Source organism: Lithobates pipiens, unplaced genomic scaffold (genome assembly GCF_037356315.1).
Source record: "Lithobates pipiens isolate NorthernLeopardFrog02 unplaced genomic scaffold, aLitPip1_a1.2 Scaffold_25, whole genome shotgun sequence".
NCBI classification, from domain to species: Eukaryota; Metazoa; Chordata; class Amphibia; order Anura; family Ranidae; genus Lithobates; species Lithobates pipiens.
Genome location: NW_027507787.1, coordinates 82,642,660 through 82,660,926, shown reverse-complemented (window position 1 = coordinate 82,660,926; position 18,267 = coordinate 82,642,660). Strand labels below are relative to the sequence as shown.

Genomic DNA, 18,267 nt, shown 5'->3' with positions numbered 1-18,267 from the left:
TTGCCCCCACAGCAAACGGCTTGCTATGGGGGGGGGGGGGGGCACCAAAGCCAAGCCACAGTTCCCCATGTCCATTCATACATGGATCCGTGGCCCAGCCCCACCCTTTTATCTCCTCGTTGACTGACTGATTGTAGCAGGAGCCAATGGCGCCTCAGCCAATAAGGAGGGAAGTCTTGGGCAGCCGAGACACTCCTGCAACATTGCTGGATCTAGATGGGGCTCAAGTAAGTATTAGGGGGGCTGATGCACACAGAAGGTTTTTTTATCTTTAAGTGTTACTAAAAAGAGGATTTTTATAACAACTTGGCTGTAAAATCCTTTTCTTGGAGTACATCACAGGACACAGAGCCTTAAGTCAGGGCTCGACAAAACCCGGGCGCCAGGTTGCATTGGCAACTAGAAATAGCGACCTCGCGCCTGGGGCAGCACAGCTGGGGGTATCCTGTCTCTGTGGACCCCCCCAGCGTGATCGCATCGGGCCGTTCCGCCGGCGGCCGAAAATTTAGGCCGTGGCTTTGAGGCATTCTGCGGTCCTTATGGAATCTGGCGCCCTCTTGTGGTCGCCGTTGGTATGACAAACCAGCAATTTCTCTGCCTATTTTATATTACCTGCCTCTTCTTCCCTTTATTTAGAACCCCCTAAACATTATATATATTTTTTATTCTAACACCCTAGAGAATAAAATGGTGGTTGTTGCAATACTGTCTGTCACACCATATTTGTGCAGCGGACTTACAAGCGCACTTTTGTTGGGAAAAATAATTTAGTTAATAAAAAAATAAGACAACAGTAAAGTTAGCCCAATTATTTTTTATATTGTGAAAGATAATGTTACGCCGAGTAAATTGATACCCAACATGTCACGCTTCAAAATTGCACCCGCTCATGGAATGGCGACAAACTTTTACCCTTTAAAATCTCCATAGGCGAAGTTTAAAAAAAAATTCTACAGGTTGCACGTTTTGAGTTACAGAGGAGGTCTGGGGCTAAAATGATTGCTCTCGCTCTACCGATCACGGCGCTACCTCCTATGTGTGGTTCGAACACCGATTTTATATGCGGGCAGGACAGGGCGTGTTTAAAAATTATTATTTTTTCTGCTTATTTTAACTTTTTTTTTTCCCACTGTTCTTTTAAAAAAAAATGTTGTGTCACTTTTATTCTTATTATTACAAGGAATGTAAAAATCCCTTGTAATAGAAAAAGCATGACAGGTCCTATTAAATATGAGATCTGGGGTCAGAGAGACCTCGGATCTCATATTTACACTAAAATGCAATTGAAAAAAAAAATTGTCATTTGAAAAAAATTAAAATGTCCCTCTAAGAGCTATGGGCAATGACTTGGAGACGGGCGGCGATGGCGGCGCTGCTATCTTCCCCTCACTCGTCTCCATGTCAGGCCAGGGACAGATCCGGATCGCCGTCACGGACCTGGCTCCTAACTTTTTAAGCTGGCTCCTAGATTCCAAGCAAATTTGTCAACCCCTGCCTTAAGTAATAATTTAATGGGTATATAGGCACCTTCATGTGATGGACATTGGTATACCCAATCCAGGAAGTTCACTCCCTATACAACCCCTCCTCCTTCCAGGAGCATGGAACATGGTTTCGTAAAAAACAATGGCAGGACAATACCTTGGTTCAGGTTAAAACCTGAAACCACTTTTGGCAAAAAAATCTAGACGAGGGCGCAACACCACTCTTTCCTCATGAATAAATCAAATATGGCCCTTTACAAGGAAGAGCAGCCAATTCCCAACAGCCTCCTTGCTGAGGATATAGCAACCAAACATACCAACTTCCTTGTCAGAAGGACAAAGGGAATATGTTTTACTGGTTCAAATGGCTGTTTTTTTTTTAAAACTGACAAAACTAAATTTAAGTGCCAAGTGTTCAAGAGAGGTTTGACTAGCGGATTAACCAGCATCACCCCTTACATAAAACCTCGGACTAAAGAATGTGTAGCATGTGGTGTTTGAAAGAAGACCGATAAAGCTGAGACTTGGCCTTTAATACGGTACTACTCAAGACCAACTTTAATTGTAGAAAGGCCCTTTCGAATTTTCCCAACACTGTGGTTGAAAACGCAAGTCGATTTGACCCAACTAACAATCGGAAAAAAAAAAATCAAACAAATGTTAAAAAAATATATATATAATAATAATAATAATAATAATAATAATAATAATAATTTGTTTGTGTATGGCAAATCTGCAAAACATCGTTTTAGGTCTTTACTTTTATATTTAATATTTTTCCTTCTTTAAATCAAAATTTTGATCTCAGAGTCTGATATGTACCAAATTAACTTATGTTATTCTCGGTGTATTACGGTATACAAGGGTCCCCAACCATATAGCTGGATATTTATATTTACCACTGCATAGAGGTATTGAAGAATAAACCTTTTTTTTTTTAAAACTACATATTAACTAAATTATAGACCCAACTTTGAGGTTTTTATCAAGTTAGGCCTCTTTCACATGAACGATCCATTCAGGTCCACCTGCCAGTTTTTCAGGCGGACCTGAACGGATGTGCAACGGATGGAGCATCGGATGTCAGCGCTGACATGTCCGCTGACATCCGACCCGCTCCGAAAAAGTTTGACAGAGGAAAAAACTACTTTTCCATCTGTCATTGGATCGGACGACAATGGATACTGCGGTCCGTCGTCATCCGATCTCCCATAGGGGAGAGCGATGCTCCGACAGGTCCGTCCCTGCGCAGTGTGCAGAGACAGACCTGTCATCTTCCTGCTCAGTGGGAATCGACAGAGCGATCATCACTGATCCGCCCCGTGTGAAAAGGACCATTAGTCTATTAATCTAAAACAATAAATCAGCTAACCAATCAATTATAAAAAGAATTGTTAGTTGCGGCCCTAAGCTGAAGGTAGACTATAAAGGGGAGACTAACTAAAAATCGGTGCAACTGTGCATGGCCCCAATAATCTAACTTCAGCAATGTGTTTCCCGTTCATGATGTAAATTCACATTCTGTAAAAGGCAAAAGGTTTCCTGTCATGTGACCTACCTTTTGGCAACTGAACACTACTGGTTGGCTGAATCAATATAATGTCCAGACTGAATTGTCTTGGAGCAATTAGAGTCAATGCACAAAGATCTTTTGTGGCAAGATAGTTGGTGAAATTGCTGCATATGTCTAAGTTTACTTCTACATTCCTTTGATCAATGTAGTTATTTTCCCCACAGGCTTGGTAGGAGTACAAAAAAAAAAAAAAAAAACTCAAACGATCAGTGTAGTCTCAGAAATTCCCCAAGCATGTAGCTGCAATTCTTTCTTAGAAGAGATGTGGTCTGTAATGCTACAAACTTTAATATTAATTCCTCCTGGTCCTGTATGTTTCCCAAGAGGGGAAAAAAAAAAACAAAAAAAAACAAAAAAAAAAAAAACACTGATTTTATTGCTAGCCCCCCACAATTACTCATATTTGCCTTTGTCTCCCCACCCCCCCCCCCCAATCACACTACCCAGGGTAGCAAGGTGATAAACCTGATATTTTTGAGTATCAGTCAGAATGTAATTTAGTTCCCTTTCTTCAACACTAAGACCCCTTTCACACTGGGGCGTCTCGTTTTTTTGTAGGGGTTTTTGGCCGCTAGTGGGGTGGTTTTAACCCTCGCTAGCGCCCGAAGCTCGGTATCTTCTTCAAAAGCGGGCGCTACAGTTTGAGATAAAAGTGGTCTCTGCGGTGGATTCGCCACAAGATCACTTATCAGGGGTGGGAGAGGTGCCCTCCCTCCACGCTTCGGCGGTCTCCACAACTTACTGGAGGCATCGTGGAGACGATCAGGTCCTGTCACCTCACAGTCTACATGCGGAGTGAGGGAAAGAGGGCCCCCACTTGGAACCACACCATTGGATGGTGGAAGCGATGTCCAATGGTCTTAAAAAAGGAGGTTTTTTTTTGTTTTGTTTTTTGCATTTTAGTGTAAATGTGAGATCTGGTGTCTTTTTGACCCCAGATCTCACATTTAAGGAGGTCCTGTCATACTTATTTTTTCCTATTACCGTATATACTCGAGTATAAGCCGAGATTTTCAGCCTCTTTTTTGAGGCTGAAAGTGCCCCCCTCGGCTTATACTCGAGTCATCGCTGTCTGTCTGCCCGATCAGCGTGTCGAGCAGACAGACAGCGGCCATTCTAGGATTCAAAGGCCGCGCCTCCGTCTCCGCCTTCGCCTGTGATAGGCGGAACACTGAATTTCCCAGCAGTCTGTGTTCCGCCTATCACGGACGTCCTCTCATCCTCGTCCGTAGTATGAGGATGAGCGGACGTCCATGATAGGCGGACCACTGACTGCTGGGAAATTGAGTGTTCCGCCTATCACGGACATCCGATAGGCGGAACACTCAATTTCCCAGCAGTCAGTGGGAAATTGAGTGTTCCGCCTATCACCGACGGAGGCGCGGCTTTTAAATCCTAGAATGGCCACCGACGAAGAGCTGCGGGACGGGCCGGGACGCAGGCCGGGACGGGACGCAGGCCGGGACGGACACAGGCTGGACGGACACAGGCTGGACGGACACAGGCTGGACGGACACAGGCTGGACGGACACAGGCTGGACGGACACAGGCTGGACGGACACAGGCTGGACGGACACAGGCTGGACGGACACAGGCTGGACGGACACAGGCTGGACGGACACAGGCTGGACGGACACAGGCTGGACGGACACAGGCAGGCTGGACACAGGTAGGCTGCACGGACACACACACACACACACACACACACACACACACGGATGCATGCACACACAGGGATGCATGGACACACACGGATGCATGGACACACACACACACACACACACACACACACACACGGATGCATGCACACACAGGGATGCATGGACACACACGGATGCATGGACACACACGGATGCATGGACACACACGGATGCATGGACACACACGGATGCATGGACACACACACACACACACACACACACGGATGCATGCACACACACAGGGATGGATGGACACACACACACACGGATGCATGGACACACGGATGCATGGACACACACACACACACACACGGATGCATGGACACACACACACACGGATGCATGGACACACACACACACGGATGCATGGACACACACAGGGATGGACGACACACAGGGATGGACAGGCATGTCTCACCCTCGGCTTATACACGAGTCAATAATTTTTTCCAGTTTTTTGGGGGTAAATTGGGGACCTCGGCTTATATTCGGGTCGGCCTATACTCGAGTATATACGGTACAAGGGATGTTTAAATTTTTTTTTTTTTTTTTTTTTTTTTTAAAGGGCAGTAACAAAAAAATAAAAATAAAAAAATAAGAATATTAAAGCATCCCGCGGAGCTTGTGTGCATTAGTGAACGTATATGCAAGTTGCACCCGCATATGAAATCAGTGTTCAAACCACACTTGCGAGGTATCACAGTTACAGTCAAGCCATACACTATCAGTTTTTCTGCTGAGTTTTTCCCTTTAGGTTTACCAAAACCATGTAGTAGATGGGCCTACCTGATTGCATACACATTGAAACTCCTAAGGTTTGACCTCATTATATGGTTTTGGTAAATCTGAAGGAAAAAAAAAAGATAGTGTATGTGTGTATGGTGTTGTCTATGGGGCGAGAGCAATAGTTCTAGCACTGAACCTCCTCTAACTCAAAATTGGTAACCTGTAGAAATTTTTAAATGATGCCCAAGGAGATTTTTTAAGGGTCAAAGTTTGTCGCCATTCCACGAGCGGCCTCAATTTTGAACCGTGACATGTTGGGTACCAATATCTTTCACAATATTGTTATTTTTTTTTTTTTAAAGTGGGCTAACTTAAAGTGGTTGTAAACCCTTACAAACCACTTTGACCTACAGGTAAGCCTAGATTAAGGCTTACCTGTAGGTCCAAGAAATATCTCTTAAACCTGTACGGTTTAGGAGATATTTGCCCGAAGACTGGCATCGCTGTCTACGGAGCATTATCGATAACGAAGATGCCGTGCGTCTTGGCTCCCGTGCGCATGCGTGGGAGTGACGTCATCGCGGCTTCGCCGAATGACATTGGCGGAGCTGCGAGACCCACCGAGAAGATGGAGGCGCCGGACTACAGGGGATAGCGGTGACATCGCTGGCTCCTGTGTCAGGTAAGTGACACATAATGGGCTACTATGCGATGCAAAGTCAAAGACTATGTTATGCCAAGTCAATTGATAACCAACATGTCACACTTCAAAATTGTGCCCGCTTGTGGAATGGCATCAAACTTTTACCCTTAAAAAATCTCTATAGGCAACGTTTAAAAAAAATAATAATTCTACAGGTTGCATGTTTTGAGCTACAGAGGAGGACTAGGGCTAGAATTATTGCTCTCACTCTACCAATCGCGGCGATACCTCACGTGTGTTTTGACCACCGGTTTCATATGCGGGCGTTACTCACGTATGCATTCGCTTCTGCACACAAGCTCGTCGGGACGGATTGCTAAAAAAAAAAAAAAAACAAACATTTTTTTCACTTATTTTACTTAATTTTATTAAAGTTAATTATATATTATAATAAAAATATGATTATTATTATAAATTTATAAAGTGACCTGATTTTTTTTTTAATCAGGTCACTTTTATTCCTATTGCAAGGAATGTAAACATGCCTCGTAATAGAAAAAAAGCATAGTAGGTCCTCTTAAATATGAGATATGGGGTCAAAAAGTCCTCAGATCTCATATTTGGACTAAAATGCAATAAAAAAAAAAAAATTAAAAAAAAATTGTTATTTGAAAAAATTCTTTGGAAAAAACGTGCCTTTAAGAGGTATGAGCAGAAGTGACATTTTGACGTTGCTTCTGCCCTCCTATGGTATGGAGACAGGTGGGAGCCATCTTAGCCTCACTCGTCTCCATACCCAGGCACAGAGAAGACCCAATTGCCTCCGGTAAGCGGCAGAAGGCTCGGGACAGCGCCACAAAGACCACCATTATCGTAAATAGCACCAGCTCCTGAAAATATGGATCTCGGTTGTGGCAGCTGCCGTTACCGAGATATCCATCTTCAAAGTGCCGACGTATATGTATAGGAGCCGGTCGGCAAGTGGTTAAGAAACCTAACGATTGGTAAGTTGCAATATATTACATTTTTTGGCTTTGGGTTTAATATGGTTTTAAACCACAAAGCTACTCACGAGTATTATCAGAAGGGAAAGTCAGCATTCAAAGCCCCTATACGGCTTTAACACAGGTGTACTTCAAGATGCTGCATTTGTGTTTGCATACAGAAGGTTCTATGAACATATCAAGACTTTGCAGCCTGAGAAATGAGAAGAACACAAGGCAGATAAAGCACAAATTCCCCACTGACTGCTTAAACCACTGCAACAATATGGAGTCCTTTGATGAATTTATTACTCCTCTATCACTGCTGCTATCTAACAGCAAATCGATACCTGCACAACAGAACAGGTCAACAAAGAGAAATTCCATGAATTTATAGTCACTGTGTCTACAGGCCAACCAGCACAGCAGTAAAAACAGGCGCAATGGAATCCTTTAATGGAACTTGATTTTCACACTTCACAAACCCTTACTCATTCTCGACAAAAAAATAAATAATAATCCCAAATTTTTATAAAAACTCAATGAATAAAAGCACTCAAAACTACTAAAAAAGCTGATCGAGCTAATACCAAATAAAAATAAATTTAAAAAAAAAAAAAACACCAAATTTCTATAATTCTTGCTGCCTCCAACAAATCAAATGGATCAGAGCATACAAAATTTATGCATTTCATTGTATTACTATTTTTGTGACAAATTGATTTATATCAATTTTAATAAAATGCTTTTGGTGTAAAAATCTAAAGATAGATTTCTATTTAAGATACCGGTACATTAACAATTTTGTTTATTCAGCATGAAATAGAGCTTGGTAATGTAGCATGAGGCTGTATATTCTGCAATATTTACATCGGTAAACTCAACGAATCCAAGCTCTGCAAGCTGAGATAACAAGCACTGCATTAATGCATTCACACAATTTCACAGTAACCAGGAGATAAGACAGAGTTCAGGAATATTCCTTTATCCCAGTGTTTTGCAAATCTATGTACACTACAAACTGTATGATTGAATAGGTTCTGATATCACCTGACAGCTTATTCTAAACAGGAAACCTTTATTTTGTTTGTAAATATTAAAGAGTCTAACTACCAGCAAGAAGTCCGTACATTTAAAGAGCACCTGTCATTTCAGATCATGGCAGCACCCGTTAGTGGGCATCCAGTTCCCCCACCTTTTTGTGTGTCACTGACGCATCACCAGCCATCCCATTAAAGTGAATGGGACTGTCGTGAGTCAACAGCGGATCAGAGGAGGATCTGCTGAGGGACAGAGATGACAGTTAGTCGTTAACTGCTAGCCTACCAGCCGCCGCAGTTCTACTGTGCAAATCGCCATAGGTAGCTCTTTAAGACGCTACTGCAGGCGCTCGTGCAGCATGTCCCTGGAGCCAATGCAAGTGCCTGGTGGGCGCAATATCTGCCGGGCACCCGCGATCGCTTGTAACAGAACGAGAACAGGGGGGGGTGTGTGTGTGTGTGTGTGTGTGTGTGTGTGTGTGTGTGTGTGTGCAAACACACAAATCCCTTTACACCAACCCAGGTTCTGTCAGGGGAGAGGGGACAGATCGTGTGTTCCTACTAAGTAGGAACAACGATATGTCTCATTCTCTAGTCACTCACATCTCCCTACAGTTAGAACACACAGTGAGGGAATACATTTAAACCCTTGATCGGCCCCTAGTGTTAACCACTTCCCTGCCAGTGATATTTATACAGTAATCAGCGGTTATTTTTAGCTCTGATCGCTGTATAAATGTCAATGGTCCCAAAAAGTCTCAATTGTCCGATCTGTCCGCCGCAATGTCACAGTCCCAATATAATAAAAAAAATGGCGCAGATTGACGCCATTACTGGTAGAAAACAAAACAAAAACGATGGTGCAATTGTCAGTTAAAGCGATACAGTGCCGTATCGCAAAAAAATGGCCTGGTCAGGAAGGGGGCAAATCCTTCCAGGGCTGAAGTTGTTAAAAACTATGATTTAAAAAAAAAAGTTAATTTAAATCAAGCCTTTTTACTAGGGATTTTAATCATGATTTAAAATCAAATCAACCCCGGCACAGACAGTAGTAAAAACTTGACAGGTGATGTAATCCATATCCACTCTATTCAAAACGGAAAAAAAAATGAACACACATTTAAAAAAGTTACTTCCTACACTGACAAAACACTGCTTTTATCTATTATCAATGAGAATTGTTTCCATTATGGTTTTGCTTGGCCACATGAGACGTGCATGCACAATCTGACACTCCTCAGGCCAAGTGAATATTTAACTCATCAGAAAGTTTCTGGTCATGTAAATGGAGAGGGGGGAGGGATGATCAGTAATAACAGATGCTGCCAAGACCAAAGATATAAGAAAACAATGCCAATTGGATAAGAGTCTTTGTGTGCTTGGCCCCCCTTCCCCAAGTCACACCGCAGAAAGAGAAGGGTTGGTAAAACAAATTAATTTGTACTCCAATCAGGATAAAACAGCAGCAACTATCACCTCATGTGGCACTGCAGATGAAGATGCAGCCTGAAGGAGGCAGTGTTGTCTGTAAGCCAAAGACTTAAATTTTGGCAATGAAGCCTATGCTAAATGTATCATCAAAATTTGATTTCACTGTGAAATGCAGAAACAGAATGCTTTATCACCTAGTTTATCAGTGGTTAGAAAACAGAGTTCGGGAAAAATGCAGACATTCTGCTACAGCTCTAATTCATTCTTTCTAGGGCTATTTCACAGCATGTGCAATGACCTGCATTGGATAATCAGTCACAGCAAGGACAAACAAAAAACAATTGTTTTCTGTGTGTCCTGTTCACACCCCAATGTCGGTGTGATATGCAGCACAGAAATAATGCAAACACACTGCATTTTTCGGAGCATAGTGGATGGCACCTTAGATCATTGCACTACACATGGTAAAAAGCAGGCTAGTGAGAACAGGTCTTTAGGGGCTGCTCACTTCCACGTGTTTTAAGGCACGCAGCTGCATTTTCATGGGTTTGTTATTTTTAGCATTGCTATTTCACATTTGTGCTGTATATTGTGCAAAAAAAGCCAAGTCTATTTTTTGTTTATCCTTCAACATACATTCTGGGGTCTTTTGATGGGAATGGCATGTTGATACACCAGCGCAGAGCAACGAATGCATGAAAATGCACACAGAATGACGTGAATCCAGCCTGAAGAGGTATGGACACTCTTTTTAAACTAGCCATAGACCTTAACCCAAAGCAACAGTTGGCAGCCACATTTTATGCAGACTATACTGCTGCAGCACTTGAAAAAACAGACATTTTTATAGCCTGCTTCTGGGGGCATATGGCATTTTTCTTCTGCATCTAAACTCTCCTGTATGTTGGCCTTTATGTCCGTGCATACACAGGCTTTTAGTTGTGTTTAGAGGCAAGAAACAAACACACTGCCAGTGCTTCCAGGAGCAGCAGAGTTTGGGTAGAAAAATAAAATTAAAAAAATGGGGTAAGTACAGCATGGCTAAAAGATTAACCAATTCATATTAAAGTTGTTGTAAACTAAAAAGCAAAAGGCATAGCGAGCTAGTATGCATAGCATACTAGCTCATTATGAAATAATCACCTTAAATCTAAGCCCCCGCAGCGGTCCCGACACACTGCTCTGCCCAGCGATGCATCTGAGTTATTTCCAGGTATCACAGGCTCCATCGCTGTGTCTGGCTAAAGACACAATGACATCACACACACCTGAAAAAACGCCCCAGTGTGAAAGCACTGTGGCTTTCACATTGGGATTGCAGATGAGGCTTCTTCCAAGCGCTTTACAGGTGCTTTTTTAAACGCTAAGACCACTTTCACACCGAGGGCGTTCTGCAGGTGCTATAGCGTGAGGGCTTTCACACTGGAGCATTGCACTGGCAGGACGTCAGGAAAAGCCCTGCCAGCAGCTTCTTTGGATCAGTGAAGGAGCGGTGTGTTTACCGCTCCTCCCCATTGAAATCAATGGGGCAGCGCTGCATTACCGCTGGCAAAACGCCACTATTGTGGCATATTGGGGGCGGTTTTAACCCTTTCTCAGTCGCTAGCGGGGGTAAAAGCGCCCCGCTAGTGCCCGAAATGCGCTGCAAATCAGACGGTAAAACACTGCAGTGTGAAAGGGGTCTAAAGCACCTGAAAAACGCCCCAGTATGAAAGGGGTCTGAGACCACTTTACTAATCAGAAAAAAATAAAAAATTCTGGCCAATGGAATGAAAAAAACACCCAAACATTTATGCGGTAAACACACACTTTAATAAGTCTCAGGCGTATTTATTTTTTGGCAAAAATGCTGCTGCCAAGAGGAAGGCTTCTAGCAGAGTTTAGAAAACATACAGTGAGCATGAGGCCTAAAGAGTGATGTCATAACCACAGGTCATTTAATCAGATTATTCGGTTCAGCTGTAATCAATTATATAGTGATTTCCGCAAAAGCCAACAGATTCACTTCAGTGCAGTTAGGGTACGTACACAATGGAGGCAGGTTTGAAATTGTACAAGTTCAGCACACATTTCATTGTGAGTGCGACTTGAAAGACATCTATGCAGGTTCATGCACAGATGTCTATTAAAGTCTTCCACAATGTAGCCAAATGCAGTGCGGGAACTCTGGATTCGGACCATGCCATTGGCAGCAATAGGCTGCGATTTGACATGTCAAATAGCCCCAATGTGAACAGGGGCCAAGTCAATATATAATAGCTATAATATTCAACATATTTGATCAAGTTTAACTGCATGAGTAGCGGAGTATAATAAAAGGTCCAACTAAAAAACAAAATGAAAACATTCCAGGGTGTAAAATGTTATTTTGTCCATGGACAGGAGAAGAATCCACAGATGCTCATCTAGGTGTCTCTGTATAAACAAGGTATGAGGCTGCACAGATGAAGACATAAAAGCAGCAGGTAAGTATAATTTCACCCCTAACATGTTTTTATATAAAAGTCAAATGTTTACCACAAGAATTCTTGTCATGGGTCACATTATCACCCACTGCTGTGTATGTTAACCTTGTGTGTATAAATGTTTTCAAAACAAACCGCAAATGTTTTAAAACACCAAACGCACTTATGTAGAATAGCTTCCCATGTCATTTATTAGACTTGTACATTTTTCTGATTCCTTCCTGCAGAGGACTACACCTCAGGGTAAACATGCTGCCTTTTGAGAGTCGCAGTTCTGGAGCCATGTCTGTCAGCTGTACTCATGAATATACCGGTATTTTCATACAAATATGTGCATACCAGATAATCTTACCTGGCCCAAAAGAATGTATTACCAGTACCTCCACACACACTCCTACTTCCTGCTCCATTTCTTACAATTGAGGAAGACTAGAGTTTAGTTTGCTAAAATCCTATACTTTTATAGAGAATTCAGGGCCATTCACATCAACAAATGTGTGTTATGATGCCTGTTTTACCAAGCACTGCATTTTAATACTTACATATAAACAGGGGCATAACTATAGGGGGTGCAGCAGTCATGACCGCAACTGGGCCCTGTGATGCAGGGGGCCCATGCAGCCCCCTCTACATATGGCCAGCAGCAGCATAGGCATCTAGGGTTACCAGTGCACCATGCACACGGGTGGCTGGAGGTGGAGGGTGACTAGCAGAGCTCCATGCTCGACTATCGCACTGGCTGCTCTTTAGTTGTGCATTCCCCGCATGACCTGTGTCCTCGGCCGGCTCCTCAGAGTACCCCTCTCCTGCTCCATGCATTGCCGCTCAGTCCGATGTCTGTTCTCCCCGGCCAGAGTCCTGCCCCCCCCCCCCCCCCCCACACTGCAATGCATACTTCTCCCGGGTAAACAAACTTTAAGCACACAGATGAGTGCAGCCCTATGAGAGCTCCCCGGAAGACACTGCAGGCTTGTCTGCCAGCCCCCCTCATACACAGATGATGAAAGGTCTTTCTTGGAGATATGCTGATCGCCCGTCCAGCACACTGGATGGAGCCCAGGCCAACATGGATGAGTGCCTACCTACAGCTTGGTCATGATGAGTGACAAGACCCCATCCCCCACTACATACCCCCTCCATCTCCCCCCAGGGGACAGGGACCCCTTCTCATCTGGGGGCAGTAACTTCATCTCTTCTGGGCACGGGGACCCCATCCTGCCTACGAGAGAGAGGGGAGAGGGGAGAGGGGAGAGAGGAGAGGAGAGAGGAGAGAGGGGAGAGGGGAGAGGAGAGAGGAGAGAGGAGAGAGGAGAGAGAGATTCATACTTTGTATGAATACACAATCTGTCTCCTCTCCCCTGAGAGACCGTTATATATTCATGAGTTTACAAACACAGATACCAGTTCTTGATCTGTCACAAATGAAAGCGGGTGCTCAGGGATCATCGTGCCCACCAGGCACTCGCATCAGCTCCGGGCACATGCTGCGGGTGTGCGCATAATGACCAAAAGGCGAAGCGACCTAAGGTAATGTTTCGCCCAGCCGTACCATTCTGCTGCAGTAAAACTGTGGTGGCTGGTCAGCAAGCAGTTAAAAAAGGTTAACACCACGTAGTTGGAGAACTACTAAAATTAATTTATTTAAATTAAAACAATAACAACATATTATATAAATATTGCCAAACTGGGTCTCTTTTACGGCCTGCTGCCATTGTGCTCCTCAAGGGAGGAATAAAGCACTTCAAGCTATGTGCAGAAAGATCAATGTTTATAAGCTGCTTAGAAGGTTTCACTTTCATGCTTGTCCTTCCTCCTCACACTTCAAGCCTGCTACAGATGCATTTGTCTTCAATCATACAATTTGTAGTGTACAAAGATTTGCAAAACAGCGCATGTTATCTCAGCTTGCATTCATTGGAAGAGTTTACCAAAAATTTAAATATTGCAGAATATACAGCCTCATGGTACATAAGCTCCATTCATGCTGCATAAACTAAAATGCATCTTAAAATAGATTTTTACTACAAAAGCACTTTATTAAAATAAATCTGATCATTTTTGCATCAATTTTATCCACCCTGCTGTTTTGACTTGTGTGTTGCAGTGTTCATATATATGTTGCATGGGGGGAAAAAAAAAAAGAAAATGGGGCATGTTTTTGTACCTTTTCTTTATCAGCACAGGACAACACAACACACTGGAGTGAGCTGCTTCTACAATCTTTATGTGCTGGCATGCATTGATCACATCTAGTGTGTGCTGGCATGCATTGATCACATCTGGTGTGAACAGTCACCTAAGAAGTGGGGGTATCTTGATAATGTCAAAAGATACCTCTATATCCCTTGCTCTTAAAATAGATCTGTTGATATCTATCACAATCCAAGCAAAACGGTTTTTGTTTTTAACAGGATAGCATTAGAACCTTGGTTAGGATTGTATTACATTTCAGGATAGATAGAAATCAATGATTAAAAAAAAAAAAAAAATGGTTTTACTTTTAATCAAATTTATTTCAATAAAATGCAAATATAGTTTAAGGTACATTAATAATTTTGTTTATTCAGCATGAAATGGATCTTAGTTATGTAGCATGAAGTTGTATATTCTGCAATATTTACATTTTTGATAAACTCATTCAATGAATCCAAACACTGCAAGCTGAGATAACATACACCGCATTGAGGCATACAATTTCACAGTAACCATGAGATAAGACAAAGAACAGGAATATTCCTTTATCCCATTGTTTTGCAAATCTGTGTAAACAACAAACTGTATGATTGAATCGGTTCTGATATCACTGTTTTACTAACCTGACAGCTTATTCTAAATAGGAAATCTTCATTTCATGTTTGAAAATATTAGAGTCTAACTACCAGCAAGATTAAGTCCTTACATGTAAAGAGCATGTAAAGAGCATCTGTCATTTCAGATCCATCATGGCAGCGCCTGTTGGTGGGCATCCACTCACCCGCTGCTGCCACGTCCCTCACCTTGTTGTGTCACTTCCACATCACCAGGTGTCCCATTTAAGTGAGGGGAGAGATGACAGTTGCTCTTTGCGTCCTTTTATTCCCCCACAAATAGAGCTCTCTTTTGAACACCTCTGCGGTTTTTATTTTTTTGCGCTATACACAATTTTTTTTTTACTTTTTGTTATAATACTTATCCCCAAAAAATTTTTAAAAAACAAACTTTGTCAGTTTAGGCCAATATATACTCTATTTATAGTCGAGTATTTTTGGGAAAAAAAAAAAAATAAATCACAATAAGCGTATATTGATAGGTTTGCACAAAAGTTATAGCGCCTACAAACTAAAAGAAAGATATGTTTTTTTGTTTTGTTTTTGTTATTAGTAATGGCGGTAATCTGACACTATCAGTTTTGGCTGATATGTATTTTTACATATTTTTGGTAAAAAATAAATTATCGCAATAAGCCTACATTGATTTGCGAAAAAGTTATAGCATCTATAAAAAAAAAATTGGGGATTTAGGTCATTTTTTTACCAGTAATGGCGACGATTTTTAATCGGGACTGTGAAATTACGGTGGACAGATCCAACACATTTTTGGGACCATTGACATTTATACAGCGATCAGTGCTATAAAATGCACTGATTACTGTGTAAATGACACTGGTAGGGAAGGGGTTAACACTAGGAGGCGATCAAGGTGTTAAATGTGTGTTCTAACTGTATGGGGATAGGACTGAGGAAGAGAGGAGACATGTCGATGTTCCTACTTACTAGGAACAAACATGTCTCCTCTCCTCTGACAGCACAGGGATTTGTGTGTATCCCTGTCCAATGAGGAGCAGGGTGTTTACACACACAAATTCCTGTACTGGTGCCGTCGGCATCGATCATAACCACGCACAGCGGGCGCGCACCCTCTGGCGGCTCTTAAAGGAACCCAGTGTATATATACACGTGGGGTTTCGCACAGCGGTGCCATTGTGCTGCAGTAAATGTACGCGAGCTGCTCGTGAACGGGTTAAATCAAGCTATTTTACTAGTGATTTAAAGTGGTTGTAAAGGGATTTTTTTTTTCTTAAACATACATGTTATACTTGCCTCCACTGTGCAGCTCGTTTTGCACAGAGTGGCCCCAAACCTGGTCTTCTGGGGTCCCTCAGCGGTTGTCTCGGCTTCCCCCCGCAAGTACTTCTCACATTCATGCGAGCTCCCTCGCATGGTGGAAAGTACTTGCGGGCACGCTCCCGTGATACAGCCGCTGACGTGTCCAATAGTATCCCCCATCACATAGTGTCTGACCTGTAGTGTGCGTGCGCAGTACGGAGGACAAGGACATGCCGAAAGTCTCCAAAGATGAACGGCGCCTGCGCCGTGAGTCCAGGTTCAAGCCCCACCATCCAAGTGGACATAGAGTTAGAATAAATAATAGCCGAGCGAAGCAAGGCCGTGCCCAAAGCATGGGGAGCAAAGCGAGCCCGCGAGGGGCCCTGTTACTATGTGCATACCGTATGTCCTTAGATGGTGGGGCTTGCACCTGGACTCAGTGTGCCAATCCTCAGAGACTTTCAGAGTCTCCTTCTCCTCCGTACTGCGCAAGTGCTGCACAGTACGGGCTGGACACTATCTGATGGCTGGACAGTTTTTGACAGAACACCGGCGGCTATAGCGGCTCGCTGTATCACTTGGCCCGCCCCCCCCCGGTGCGCCACGTCATTGGATGTGATTGACAGCAGCACGAGCCAATGGCTGCGCTGCTTTCAATCCATCCATTCTAGCCAATCAGTGGCCAGGCTGAGCGGTGAAGAGGATGTCGGAAACGAGCGTGGAATTTTCGAGGGGTCAGGTAAGTAAAACGGGGCTGAGGGGGCCGGCACTGTCAGATTTCCCCCCCCCCCCTCACAACCCATTTAAATCAAATCCACCCCGATTATATATATATATACACACCGATTTTAAAACTAATTTTGGGTGCACCTCTACAACTTACATTATGATCAATAATGCTGGATTCACACTTTTTAGTGCTTTTTGCAGATTTTTACTACAGTCTATTTAACATTGTTTCCTATGGAAGGTGTTCTGTAGTACAAATCTGCAAAATGCAAAAAGGACTAAAAATGCATAGGTGTGAATCCAGCATAAAAGTGTACTGTGCATTTGTGTCCCAATCAATCTTTTTCCCAGATGACGAGGCATAAAAACATACAAAATGCATTAAGAATTGCATTTTTAAAAATGCATTAAAAAGACACCAAAAAAAAAAAAAAAATCTGCATTTTCAAAATCCTGTGTTGCAATGCCCGATGTGAGCGGCCCTAAGCAGGACCCCAAAGGTTTCTGTATCCCATGGGGTGAGATCTTCCTGTGTGGTCACCAGGACAGGAAGTGAGAGCAATGTCCCCCAGCAGGGCACAGGTGACATGACATTAGATGTACCCTTCCCATCCATAGACATTGGGACTATTCCAGGATGGAATGTCCTCTCTGCTCTGCATGAAGACACAACTTTCCTCCAGAAACAATAGAGAACTTGTGACCAGGGGAGGGAATAGCCTGTGAGATGGATGAGAAGGTAGAAGGGATGTACGCTGACCAATCAGAGAAGAGGATACACGGATCTGGAGAAGGACACAATACAAACACAACAAGCCAGCGCAGGCCCGCCGCCACATACCTACATAGAGGACAAGACGGAGAACCCCCTCCCTCTTTCCCCTCACCTACCCGCTCCTCCCGGCCTCCATGTCCGACACTCACACAGCAACACCGACAAATCCTCTCCGTTCTCCTGACACTCTTCTCCGCCACAACCACCTCCGCTGCCGCCTGCCCGAATACCTCACACCTCCCAGTGCGCGCTCCCGCAGATCCGTGCACGCCCCCGCCACGCACTACACTCGGGACTGAGGCACGCATGCGGTGACGTCTCCCAGTCTACCGCCAATGAAAGGAAAACGATTAACCCACTCATTGCTGCCTTGTATTGTCTCACCTCAAAAGGTGCCTTCCGCTATGATGAGGTATCACAGTGAGGAGCAGGGTACAGACTACCCACAGTGAGGAGCAGGGTACAAACTATACACAGTAGGGAGCAGGGTACAGACTACCCACAGTGAGGAGCAGGGTACAGACTACACACAGTAGGGAGCAGGGTACAGACTGTACACAGTGAGGAGCAGGGTACAGACTACACACAGTAGGGAGCAGGGTACAGACTGTACACAGTGAGGAGCAGGGTACA

General features: G+C 43.5%; 1 protein-coding gene across 2 annotated transcripts in view; it reads right to left on the bottom strand.

Moving 5' to 3' along the window:
• The window catches only part of BMPR1A (bone morphogenetic protein receptor type 1A), a 215,010-nt gene extending 197,116 nt beyond the window's left edge, over window positions 1-17,894 (bottom strand). The window contains exon 1 of one of the 2 annotated variants that reach the window (XM_077454608.1): window positions 17,751-17,894. The gene's annotated coding sequence lies outside the window, so the exon portion shown is untranslated. The remainder of the gene's footprint in view (window positions 1-17,750) is intronic. The other variant, XM_077454610.1, reaches the window with a different exon arrangement.
• Window positions 17,895-18,267: the final 373 nt, after the last annotated feature.